The sequence below is a fragment of the Lampetra planeri genome, chromosome 36 (genome assembly GCF_965212315.1).
Source record: "Lampetra planeri chromosome 36, kcLamPlan1.2.h2, whole genome shotgun sequence".
Classification (NCBI taxonomy): domain Eukaryota; kingdom Metazoa; phylum Chordata; class Hyperoartia; order Petromyzontiformes; family Petromyzontidae; genus Lampetra; species Lampetra planeri.
In genome coordinates, this window is record NC_136142.1 from 10,760,302 (window position 1) to 10,772,847 (window position 12,546).

Below are 12,546 nucleotides of genomic sequence, written 5' to 3' on the forward strand. Positions count from 1 at the left end.
GGCGACCCAGCGCATTATGATTGGGTGGTGTGACCAGAACCACAACCGGCCGCCTCGGTCTCCCCAGTATTGCTGTTTTATACACAGCATCAGGTATTAATGTAAGGCTTATTCAACCTACGGGAGGCTCAGGACCATTTTAAATCATTGCTACTGATGTTGGCCGTGGCTGAGAATTAAACGAGGTAATGCCTTGACCGCTGTGGCACACACATATACAAATACATCCATGAATAATGTTGTTTATTCATCATTACACAACAGCTGCTATTCGACACGAAATGGCAGTGACATCACTGTGCCACTTATACAAGGCTATTGAGCCCACGTGAAGTGTGGAATGTTCGCTGCTGGCAAGAGGTCACGGGACAGACCGAGGTGCCATGGGTTGACTGAGATGCAGCACCTGTGCTCCCCACTGTGCCACCTCGCTGCGTTTTAGCCGCCCAGCGCTACGGTCGTTGTGAGCATCCCTCCTCCGCTGTTATTAGAGGGCGACTGCCTCCAACTGCCCAGTCAGTAGCTTTTCCTTTACAATCCTCCACAGAGGCCCATCTAAACACCGATGGTACTGGGCATCGGCATGTCCACTCAGCTCCCAATATTCGCGTACACAAGCAGACGCAACTCACCCTACGTCCATCAATTATCCTGCAGGGTGCAGTGGCCCCGTTTAAATGGCTTAGAGAGATAGAGAGCATTTACAAGGATGCTCCGTATGCTTTACTTTATGTCCTGACACGGGGGTCATGTAATTACACCGACGCTCCCTCTCCCCTCCCGAACCCCGCACTCCACCAATCGGGGCTCTCGACTACCGGCGAATGCCCCCGTGTAGCGGAGGATGCAGCTCGCTGGACTCAGCCGATGACGGAGTGAGGAAGGCACGGGAAAAGCCTCCGTTCAATTAAAGATGCACTCATCTGAACGTTCATCGTCCCGTTTTGAATGTGGTGATCTGTCTGAAACACAGCCGCATAAAACTAGAAATCCATCTGACAAGGACTCAGAATAGATCTTTTTAAATATATTATTTTTACGTTTGTTTCCCCAGGAAAGCCTACGAGTCTCAAGACATCTTTTCAAGAGGGTCCTGCCAAATTTTAAAGAGTAGAGGGCAATGTTGCCATGCACTATTCCAAATTACTACATTTCAGTGTAATTTTGTTAAGCATTGCCAAGACGTTTGGCCAACACCAGTTACATTGAATGTTTTGTCTTAAGCATTGGAAGGAAAGCAGAGAAACCCGGGGAAAATCCATGCAGAACAAGGGGGGAACATGCAAACTCCACACAGCAGCAAGGTACCCGAGTCGGGAACGGAACCCAGGACTTTATTGCCGAGCCACACCTCTTACCACTGTGCTGCCACCCTGCCGCCCAAACACAATCATGCTTATGGCATTGGCTGAACAGCGATGGCTATGCACATGGCCTGTAATCCAGCACTGTGTAGGCAGCGGAGGGTTAATAGATGGAAAAAATGCTGTGAAACTCCCTTTCCGTGGGCATCAAGGAGGTGTCATACCCTGGCCCACCAGAAGGCGGTACACAGCATGTGGACAAATCTCCATCTGATGATATCCGTAAGAGGATAAGAGAGTTGCCCCCTCGCTCGATTGCGTAGATTTCCTCCCAAGTGTGCGAAAAACAAGGCAGCAGGACCCTGCTGAATAAGAGTCCTTCGGCCCTGCGTGACTCTCCTGGACTATTACGTAATTATTATGATCATAATCAAACTACTGTAAGTGTTTTTGCATGACAACAATGCTACACGCGAGGGGTGACCAGTTCAGAAAGATGCAAACCGCAATTTGGTTAAGAAACAGGAAGCTGCCCCATGCCTGTGGGCTTGCTTTGTAAGGCCCTGGTGGGGGGGGGTCCTGGAACGACCGCACGATGCCATGAGCACGCTAAATGAAACTGCACCCGTGCTAAATGCATCATCTGCTCCCGTCTCATTCGAGTTTGCAGTCGTTATCGGCAAGAGATGTGTGCGTTTACGTCACAAACACAAGGCGGTCGTCAACCACACCGTTTGTGGCCTTACAAGGAAATAAATATATATAATAAAATATATTTTTAAAACATTTTTTTAAACACGCTTTTATGAAATGTACTAAAACGTTTAAAACAAATATTTTCTGTTCAAGTACTTTGCATTATATGTTTCATATACTTTTGTTGTAACTCTAAATAAATGCTTGGGGCGCGCGTACTATTTTTGAGCAAGTGTCTGTATTCACAATGGGAAGTAAGTGTTCATATCTTGATAATATGTAGTAATTTGAACGTAAAGGTTTTAAGCTGTTTATTTTTGGGAATGTCTGCATTGAGAATGTAAAGTAAGTGTTCATATGTAGTGAATATTATATTATTGTTAAGTACAGCTTTTCATGTCTTGATGTTTGTGAACATGTCTGCATTGACAAGGGAAAGTAACTGCTCGTAAGTTGTTTGTATATGTTCTAATGTAAAGGTAACATTTTTAAGCCCTTTATTTTTGTGAATATGTCTGTATTTACAATAGAAAGTAACTGCTCATATGTTGGTTATGTTTGAATTTAAACGTCAAATTTTTATGGCGTTTATTTTTGTGAATGTCTGCATTGGCAAGTAACTGGTCATGTGTTGTTAATAGGTTGTAATTACAAGGTTAAGTTTTGAAAGCGGTTTGTTTAGTAAATATGCGTGGATTAATGAGCGCCCCACGCTTTTATTTAGTCAGTTACAACAAGAGTATATGAAACATATATAATGCAAAGTACTTGAACAAAAAATATGTATTTTCAACGTTTTAGTACATTTAATAAAAGCGTGTTTTAAAAAAGTCGTTTTAATATATTTTATTTAGCACTTTTTAGTGGCATCAAATACTGTTACCAAATAATATTTGATGAATTATGTACAAAAGTTAAAACATTTATAAGTATTAAAGCATTTTGATGAAAGCTAATTGTTCTCTTGATTGGGGTCGTACTTTCCCATTCGTCCCATTTCTTCTCGGGCAGCAGTGTTGCAGGGCTTCTTTCCCGTGAACAACACAATGCTACCGTACATTTACATTGTAGAACAACAACAACTAAAAGATGCATGTGCACATGACAGCAGTACACTGCAACTACAGTACCCATGCCCTCGTCAATAAAATGTGCAGTAAAGAAATAAACAGTGCGTCAACAAAGAATAGAAAGTCATCATTAGTGTGTAATGGTGTGCTAGCGATTTATCAGTTTTTTTTAGTATATGTGCAAAACATGTTATATATTGTTATAAAATAATTGGACGTCGATCAATAAGGACAGTAAATGATAAATGAAAGGCATTATTGAATGTCGAAAATGTTTGATATCAAATTAGTGCATAGAAATGCTGAAAACAAAAGATTTGCCATGACGTAAAAGAGAGTGGACAATTACAGGCAAGGCGAGTTGAGCATCGACAATTACACCGGGGGCAAAACAGAGCAGAAAAAAATGATTTTAGACTTTTTTGTACATTACCTAAAAGCGTGTTTAGCCATTCAGCAGTCGATGTATCGTCACATGGTAAACATGAATGTACTGTCGTTATGAAAGCAGTGCAGGACTCCAGGAAGAGGCCCCGAAGCTTGCCATAACGTAAGGGGGGCCGTGATCATTTACAGCCAACAACAGTTAACCGTGGACAATGAGAGGCAAGCCGAAACATAACAGTGTAAGAATGTTTTAAAATGTGTTTTTTTATTTTTTATGATAGAATATAGTATTGTCATCAGTATGACATAAGTAGAGCAAGTTTGCAGTCGATACCACATTGGAAAGTGGGTAATAATTGAGTCACAAGATTTGAGGATACGACAACGACGACAGATACAGTGAGTTAAATCAAAGCATGTAATAAAAAAAATGACAACGACAAAGTAACCATCACCCACTCACTGCGGTCACTGGCAAAACCCTGCTGAGCAAAAGTGGCAAGGCTTGTCCTTCCTTGGTGAACCCTGCTAAGAGCAGGGGGGTCGTTGCCCGAAACGTCTGGCCACTTAGACACGCGCTCCCCTTTCGCGTGGAGGTGGTGGTGTTTATGCTGAGCCCCACTTGCCAACTCATTAGCATACATGCAAATGATACGCAAATGATATGCTAATGATGCTTGCTTTTTTGCCAAAGGCAGAGAGCAGAACTTTACAAACGGGACGGGGCAGGCGATGAACACGAGGCCGGAGAGAATAATCGATTAGACACTATGGAATACTATTTTTGTTCCTGGGTATTAACCGTTATTTTTTAACCGCGTATGCCTCAAAAGTACAGAAAATGGCTATTATTCCCCACAAACTTTGCTTTTGTGACCAGGACTTCATTGAACAAAAGACACAAATGCACACGTTTTGTCATTGAAAATAGCTACATTTCAAAATATCACTGTCCTGGTCACAAAAGCAAAGTTTGTGGGGAATAATAGCCATTTTCTGTACTTTTAAGGCATAAGAAATTAGGAAATAACACTTACTACCCAGGAACACTTTTAAGTTAGTGTTATTATATTGATCACGTGATAAATTGTGGAATCCCGAGAGCGTGGGGCGATTGTTACCTCATTGGTTACCACTCTGATAGAGTTCCCGTCATCGTTAAAACCATCATGATAGTGTTGTCATCACCACCACCATCACCACCAGCGAATACAAAGCTATGCCGGCGATGTTTACACACAGCACCAGGTACTCCTTTGAGGCCGAGTCGACCTAGGGGAAGCCCAGGACCGATTCAGATGATCGTCATTGGTGTTGGCCGTGAGCAGGAATCGAACTCGGGTCGCCGGGTTCGAAGCACAGCGCGCTAACCAACAACACGACCACCGCCATCATGACCATCAAAGACAAAGATCTCCCCCGTATAGCCTTAACAGACTGTAGGAGCAAGTGCTGTTAGCGAGTAGGCACCTATGAAGGCCAGCACGGCATCACCACCATCAACACCACCACGACTGTCGTCAGAACTAAATAAAACAGGAGCACCATCCTCTTCATCATTCAATATTCGTCATCAGAGACATCATTTTATGGGTTAGATACAATAGGTCATAGCACTTGTCAGGAAGTCACCCAGCACAGCACAGCACCCAGTACAGCACCTAACACCACCCAGTACCACCCAGCACAGCACCCAACACCACCCAGTACCACATAGAATAGCACTCAGCACCACCCAGCACGGCACCACTCAACACAGCACCACCCACACGGCACCACCCACACGGCACCACCCAACACGGCACCACCCAACACGGCACCACCCAACACGGCACCACCCAGTACAGCACCACCCAGTACAGCACCACCCAGTATAGCACCACCCAGTACAGCACCACCCACACAGCACCACCCACACAGCACCACCCAACACGGCACCACCCAGTACGGCACCACCCAACACGGCACCATCCACACGGCACCACCCAGTACAGCACCACCCACACAGCACCACCCAGTACAGCACCACCCACACAGCACCACCCAGTACAGCACCACCCAACACAGCACCACCCACACAGCACCACCCAACACGGCACCACCCAACACGGCACCATCCACACGGCACCACCCACACAGCACCACCCAGTACAGCACCACCCACACAGCACCACCCAGTACAGCACCACCCAACACAGCACCACCCAACACAGCACCACCCACACAGCACCAACCACCCAGTACAGCACCACCCACACAGCACCAACCACCCAGTACAGCACCACCCAGTACAGCACCACCCACACAGCACCAACCACCCAGTACAGCACCACCCACACAGCACCACCCAGTACGGCACCACCCAACACGGCACCACCCAGTACAGCACCACCCACACGGCACCACCCACACGGCACCACCCACACGGCACCACCCAGTACAGCACCACCCACACAGCACCACCCACACAGCACCACCCAGTACAGCACCACCCACACAGCACCACCCACACAGCACCACCCAGTACAGCACCACCCAACACAGCACCACCCAGTACAGCACCACCCACACAGCACCACCCAGTACAGCACCACCCACACAGCACCACCCACACAGCAACACCCAGTACCACCCACACAGCAACACCCAGTACAGCACCACTCAGTACAGCACCACCCACACAGCACCACCCACACAGCACCACCCACACAGCACCACCCACACAGCACCACCCAACACGGCACCACCCACACAGCACCACCCAGTACAGCACCACCCAGTACAGCACCACCCACTACAGCACCACCCACACAGCACCACCCAACACGGCACCACCCACACAGCACCACCCAGTACAGCACCACCCACACAGCACCACCCAGTACAGCACCACCCACACAGCACCACCCACACAGCACCACCCACACAGCACCACCCACACAGCACCACCCACACAGCACCACCCACACAGCACCACCCAGTACAGCACCACCCAGTACAGCACCACCCAACACAGCACCACCCAACACAGCACCACCCAGTACAGCACCACCCACACAGCACCACCCACACAGCACCACCCAGTACAGCACCACCCACACAGCACCACCCACACAGCAACACCCAGTACCACCCACACAGCAACACCCAGTACAGCACCACCCACACAGCACCACCCACACAGCACCACCCACACAGCACCACCCACACAGCACCACCCACACAGCACCACCCACACAGCACCACCCAGTACAGCACCACCCACTACAGCACCACCCACTACAGCACCACCCACACAGCACCACCCACACAGCACCACCCAACACGGCACCACCCACACAGCACCACCCAGTACAGCACCACCCACACAGCACCACCCAGTACAGCACCACCCAGCACAGCAGCCAGCGTGCTGTCATCTCATGAATCCCCGCGTCTCCCCGCACCTCCCCCCGGCCAACTCCGAGCTGCCCCTCCCCGTGCTCCCTTCCCCCATCTCCCCTCCCCTCGGCCCACAAGCCCCGCCCCTCGGAGAGCCACGCTTGGCTCAGCACGAGCCACTTTGCACGCTCCGCGGACCCCGCGTCTCCGCCACGCCATTAACAACACAATAAGTAACATTTAAAAATACCTTTTTAAAAACACTATTTAATGAAATGTACCGTACTAGTAATGGCAGAACTCCACGACTCCAGGAAGTGGCCCCGAAGCTTGCCATAACGTAAGGAACCGTGGTGATTTACAGCCAACGTCAGTTGAGCGTGGACAATTAGACCCAAACCGAAACATAACATATAAAAATGAATGTTTAAAAATATTTTTTATATAGAATATAGTATTGTCATCAGTATGACATAAGTATACCAAGTTTGCAGTCGATACCACATTTGGAAGTGGGTTAAAATTGAGTTACAAGATTTGAGGACACGACAACAACACACAGCGAGTTAAATAAAAGCAACGTTAAGGGCAATGGCCCTCATCCACAGCACCTGCACAATGTGAAGGTTGTGCTAATATAAGGAATATTGCGCGAAACATTGCCTATCATATATTATCCCTTTTAAAGGCCGACACGGACACTCCAGTTGTGCTTGCGCGCCGCTGCCAACGCAGCAGCGCCAGCAGCCGCGTGACGACGTCACTGTGAGAAAAGTCAACCCTGATGGAGGAAACAGCGCGGAAACAAGATGCGACGTTGGGTGGACGCTAAAGATGCCGTGATGTCTTTGAAAATAGCGATGCCCATCATATGCCTCGGCGCTTGCGCCAAAGGTTGAAAATTACCCACAATTCTAGATTTGAAGTTTTCGTGACTGCAAGAAAATAAAAATATTTTAATTTTTTGCATTTTCACCTACGTGACTTTACCGAAAGAACCAAAGAGTAATTTACCCACACCCCCCCCCCCCTTACCGTGAAACCACCGTGGTGCCTTCCCTCGTAACGATTGCCTTGCGCTCTGAAGGGCGAGAATACCAAATCAACTCAACCATTATCACTGTATTGTTAACCATTATCAGTACCGTGTCATCCAGGTTTGTGGACAGGACTTGGCAAAGAAGCGCACTCCGGATTGTTTGTCAATGCCGATCGTGGCAAACCCTCCGATTTGTAACGACCCTCTCGCATTGTTCGAAATAGGTGAATATTGGTAATCAAGGAAGTGATGGCTCCATATCCTTTGTGATAAAATGGTATTTTCTCTATTATTTATTCTCCCCGGTATATTCATGGGCTATTTCTAATCGGATCGCCCTGTACATTCTCTCACCCGGCTGTGTAAGCCGGAAGGCGGCTCAGTGGTCTGCGAGCATTGCACCATGAACCCAGTGACCCAAGTTTGACTCCTGCTCACGGCTAACTTCAGTGAGCAGTTAAATATATGAACTGCCCCTGGTCCCATTCCCACATTCCGCATTGACAAGCGCGGTTAGGTATGGCCAAAAAACCCCTCCGACCAACATGGCATGGGGAGGGGCCTCACCCGTCGGACGGCTTGAGAATGGCTCGAATTTATTGGCATCATCTTATTCACGCGTTTACAGTGCTCCAAGTAGCAATATTGCATTTCACACATCTTGTCAAACACACGTCCTCCTGCTAAGTGGCAGTGTCGTCGTCACACGTGGTGCTTGCGCCAAGATAGGCGCTCGCTTGAGTACTCAAAAAGTCCATTTCACGCGCGTACCGCAAAGAGCCACCACTTAGTGCTGCCAGCGACACCTAATAAGGCGGGCAATGTACCACCCACACACATACAAAAGTTCCCCCCACCCCCGTATAGCCTCTAACAGACTGGTGGGCCAAGTATCAACAGAAAGTATCTACGGTGCCCGGCACGGTGCACAAGGGGGTGGGGTGACCCAAACCGCGCCCAGGCCGCATTTTCTCTCCCCAGTGTTGATGCTTGTACACCGCACAGCTCATTTGAGGTTGAGTTGAACTATGGGAGACCCAGGACCGGGTTCAGATAAGTGTCTGGGAATCGAACGACGCAGGTCAAAGCAGGTTAATGGTGCAGTGCGCCAACCACTCCACCACCGTGCCACCTTAGCCATGTGCCAGGCTAGGTGCACTTTCAGCACTCAAAAATGAATTAACCAAACGTACCACAAACGGAAAGAGCATCCGTTTAGCCTTATTCCAAGATAAAGTGCTATTAGCGACCACGTATTACGTCTGGCATGAACAACCCACACACGCATACATACATACACCACATACTCATAGACTATCCACATATACAGTGCATACAAAAAAACACACGTAAATACATAATTTATTACTCTGGGCTGTGGCAGTGTGTGCATAAAATAAACAGCAAAGGTCTGTCCACATGACAATTACAATTTATATCCTGCAAGCTACGGGCCTGCTGGAACACACTGACTAGGCCACATGCTGCTGTTGATACTCAAAACGGTTGAAATGTTGGTCCACAGATCACGTGACTTAACAGAGAGGTGAAGGCGCAGCCCCTGTAAGTGCCTGCTCACGCCACTGCTGGAAGAAGAGTCTCCACGACAGTGGGCTCCAGAGGTCCCCTTTATAGGGAATTTGGCCTACTCTTCCACGCCAGCCAGACATCATGGAAGAGGTGGGAGCACCGACACTTTACCCCCACGCGAACTGCAGATCAATAAAACTGTGGTGGGGGGTACTCGGCCAACCACTGGGTAGGCAGACTGAAGAAATGTGCCCCATTGTGTCATCATCGGCTATGCCAGGGACACTGAACCGAACGAGGACCTCCAGATTGCAAGTCCAGCGTTCTGACCATTAATACCGCGGCAACATCCCTCGTTCCCTTGTTACAAAATGTAATACTACACCAAAAAAATCGGATTCTTATCCTACATCCTATGGGTCTTCTGGAACAAACTTAGCAGGCCGCACACTGCTGATGAGCCTCATAACGTTGAAAACTGGGTCCCCATGTCGCCTGCTTAAACAAACGCTGCTGTCAAACATCAATGTACAAGCCCCTGCAGGCTGATTGAGCAGAATCTGAATATTTACACTCGAGGAATCCGATGGGCGATAAACACATTCCTCCTGCGGAGGGAGCTGGTAGGAACGTTGGGTTGCTCGGTCAATGGCCAGGGTGAACGGCGGCGTGGTGTATTCCGCAAATATGGCCGACTGTGAGGGCGGGCACAAGCCGGCGTGAGTAGGTTAAACGTTGAGTTTTATAAGGGCACCACGGGGTGACCCACCCAGCCCCTCCCCACCCAGCCCCTCCCCACCCAGCTCCTCCCCACCCAGCCCCTCCCCACCAAGCCCCTCGCCACCCAGCCCCTCGCCACCCAGCCCCTCCCCACCCAGCCCCTCGCCACCCTCCCCTCCCCACCCAGCCCCTCGCCACCCTCCCCTCCCCACCCAGCCCCACCCTCCCCACCAGCCCCACCCAGCCCCACCCTCCCCACCAGCCCCACCCAGCCCAACACTCCCCACCCAGCCCCACCCTCCCCACCCAGCCCCACCCTCCCCACCCAGCCCCACCCTCCCCACCCAGCCCCACCCTCCCCACCCAGCCCCACCCTCCCCACCCAGCCCCTCCCTCCTCACCCAGCCCCTCCCTCCCCACCCAGCCCCTCCCTCCTCACCCAGCCCCTCCCTCCCCACCCAGCTCCTCCCTCCCCACCCAGCCCCTCCCTGCACGACGGACGGACAGAATAATCCACTGTGGGCTGGTGTAACCAGGAGGTTCCTACCAGTAATATTTTTCACAGATGTCCAGTAGATTGGTCGGGAATGTTATTTTAGTAATTATTTTGCAAACCCTTGGCATGTCTACATTACTACAGGCATGCCTCGGTTTACGCCCAGGATGCGTTCCTGAAAACCATAACGGAGTTAATTGAATCACTTAAAATCAAAGCAAAGAGATGGGATGGTGGATCGTTACGTGGTAGAGTGCCTAAACAGAGGTTACTCAGCAACCCCTATACTGTACAACCATCTGTTTGAAAAGTGTTAATTATTAATATTTTACGATACATTACCTTGTCTATTCTACTAGATGTATTTTAGTTGTTTATCATATAAGCATAGTTAACACTAGTATGTATGTACAGGGACTCTTCTACTTACGAACATTCGACTTAGGAACGTTCAGGGATACAAAAAACCTCTCTATGTCCAGTTGCCCGTTCGGACCGAGCGTCATAAGTTCAACCGCCGCACAATAGATGGTAGTGGTGGCACCAACATCTGCAGAACGTGAAGAACCAGTGGCATTTACATCTACAGGAGATTATCCAACTTTTAAAGCCATTCCCCGTGTTTAGTGTAAATGGTATACATGTGTAGTGAGTCCAACTGAGTCGCAGACGTTGTTCTTTAGAGGCAACACTTTTATTGTAACATCAACCCGCTAACACAAAGGGGCAACTGCCCCTTCACCAGATACAGCCTATGGTGGTAACCACCCAGCTAACTACTCTATACGTCGGAGTTACAGCTACGAAGGGTCAGACCCTCACTCGGGTCACCGACCACGTGTTGATGCCTCGTAGGACGTAGAGCTTCCAGCTTCTAGAATGAAGCGACCCCAGTCCCTCTCAGGGACCCACCTTATATCCCCCCCCCCCCCCCGTCGGGGCCGCTCGCCCTTGGCCCCGCCCGCCTTCTCGAGCGTTCTAGCTCCCTCTCCATCCCTCTCGAGAGCTCTCCCTGGACACGTGATCACCCCCTAGCCCCCCCACCTGGGGGCCTCTCTGTGGACACTCCGGATCACGTGTCTACGGGGTCAACCAGAGTGCCATGGCCCGGGGCAACCCTGCCCCTGGGCTGACACTCTCCCACTCCCCCTGGTGGGAGCCCGCATTACATGCCGTGCGTGGTGCCCGCGCTATCCCAGCGCTCACCAAGCCCTGCTCGGGCTGGTACCACACCCGCCCACGGGGTGTACGCGATGACCGTGCCTCGCACGCCACGGCCCTCTCAGGCCGGCACCATAGTGACATCCCTGATGTCACTACACATGTTTGGAATCGACAGGAGTAAAGTTGGACTTTCGAATAGACGTCTGGAACCCAACTCATTCGTAAGTAGAAGAGTCCCTTGTATGTTGAACTCTTTCGCACCGTACATAGCCAACTGTGATAATTAATCAGAGGTGTGGGGAAGGATACGATATATGTTTATATATATATTTGTTTACGTGACGAACCTTACTAGTTGGCTGTGTCTGGTGGTGGCAAGTTTAACGACATTCATATTTATGCGATCTAACCCCAAACAAAACCTCGAAATGAAAAAAAATTATGATACGAGTATACACATGAAAGAGACCATAGCCAGTGAGGGACGCTCACGCTTGGGCGACATCTGGCGCCCGAATGTTCCCTGTGGAACGTAAAATATGTGGGGCTTAGTGGTTAAGTTGGTAAATCTCGAGTGCGTTGTGGCGAGGTACCACAGTCCATAAAAAAGGGGATTGGGCATCAATAAGTTGAGCACGTTACAGCAAAAGTACGTAAAGCGGGAGGGCGTAAATCTGAGTATTGCTATATTTATTTCATCAGACGCGTATATACACGCACATTTTTTATGGCACGCCCACGCTCGTGCACACAAGCCCC

At 49.6% G+C, this 12,546-nt stretch overlaps 1 protein-coding gene across 3 annotated transcripts in view; it reads right to left on the reverse strand.

Annotated features, from left to right (window-relative positions):
• LOC144730803 (protein mono-ADP-ribosyltransferase TIPARP-like) overlaps positions 1-12,546 on the reverse strand; it is a 61,544-nt gene that overhangs the window by 34,580 nt on the left and 14,418 nt on the right. The window contains exon 2 of one of the 3 annotated variants that reach the window (XM_078611568.1): positions 7,874-7,919. The exons of the other annotated variants lie outside the window; for them this stretch is intronic. The gene's annotated coding sequence lies outside the window, so the exon portion shown is untranslated. The remainder of the gene's footprint in view (positions 1-7,873; positions 7,920-12,546) is intronic. 3 annotated transcript variants of the gene reach the window in all.